Raw genomic sequence first — 1544 nt, forward strand, 5'->3', positions numbered from 1 at the left:
ACCTGGGAAGGGAGCCCACTTGGGAGGAGAAAAACTCTGACTCTAAACCTCCGCTTCCTTGAGGGATATCTTTGGGGGAGAAAAAGCTAAGGCGTAAAACTTACACATCTGGAGTGGAGTCCCTAAGATGGTTGGATGGCGCCTTGGTGCCAAACGTCCCCCCCCCCCGCCCCAGTTTTCAGGTTTTTTTTTTTTTACTATTATTAGCTTTTATTTTAAAAGATTTTCATGGATAACAAAGGTACACATAACATCTCTGTTTTCAGTTCATAGAGTCCTTTCTACATGTCAGTTACAATCTGTGTGAGACATTGCTGTCAAAGGGGAAGGTATCTACAATATAAGAAGTACTCCAAAAGTATTGTTCTGCTGTCCTTTGGACCTTCTTATCAGTGAAGTTGAGAGGGGGCTCTTGCCATCTGCACTTTTGAGTTGCTAACACAGCAGTTTGACTTCACCTCCAGAGGCTTACTCCATTGTCTCTGAGACACATGCCGAAATGATAGCCTCCTACCAGGCAGGGCTAGATCCCTTAACCCAGAGGAAAGTAATTCTAATCATGTGTGGCCATGTTTTTCCTATGCTTTTGGTGCCTAATGATGCCAAACCTCCAGGCTGCCTATGCAATGTCTCTCAACTTCTGTCAACACTTACTGTAGTAGCCCTGAACAACCTGAGAGCAGGATACCGGAAAGACCAGCTGAGTTCTTACATCCCAGCCTGGTCACAGAGGTCATCCTGGTCACAAAAGCCCAATTGGCTTCACTTTTTAAGCGTAGCTTGATAAATCTCCCCAAGTGCGACAGGGATGCATCCTGACACACTTTTATTTTTAGTACGTAAAAACTCTTATACAGCATATACTTCAGAACTGTGGAGTTGGAAGGGACATTGAGGGTCAGTCATCTGATCCAACCCCCTTATTGTTGGGGTTATAAGATAAAAGGGATGGGTTGGGGAACATTATTATTTTAGTACTATTTATTGAATTTATATACCGCCCTATACCCACAGGTCTCAGGGCAGTTCAAAGGATAAAATCAGAATTATAAAACCCCAAAGCACATAATCAAAATAAAAACAACCACCCAATAACACCCCCATAACACACACATTTTAAAAAGGGCATACCATTCCAGCTTAGGAAAACAAGTTCGCAACATTACTGTCCAGGCAAAAAAAAAATCTGATCAAAAAAACAAAGTGTAAAAATGCACGTGTTGAATCACTTTAGCATCGACCTGACCTCTATTGGCAAATCTTCCCCATGGCCACTTTATCTCTTCGGCATCCGGCGGATCCTCAACTCTTTACGCGCGCCTTGGCTTGGGGCGTTTCGCCGCGATTTGCGCTTGCATCTAATGGAACCTCGTGCGGCTTCCTCGCGAGGAAGGAAATAAAAGGAACATAAGGATACACACTGCCAAGACTGGCGTTCGCTGCCGCGGAGCCGGAGCCGGGCGGAGTCTCTTCCCCAACCCCGGGGGCGGAGGAGGAGGATCGGCTCTGGAAGGCGGCGCCTGGCCGGGTTTCCTTCCGCGCAC

Source organism: Zootoca vivipara, chromosome 16 (assembly GCF_965207765.1).
Source record: "Zootoca vivipara chromosome 16, rZooViv2.hap1.1, whole genome shotgun sequence".
Taxonomy (NCBI): Eukaryota; Metazoa; Chordata; class Lepidosauria; order Squamata; family Lacertidae; genus Zootoca; species Zootoca vivipara.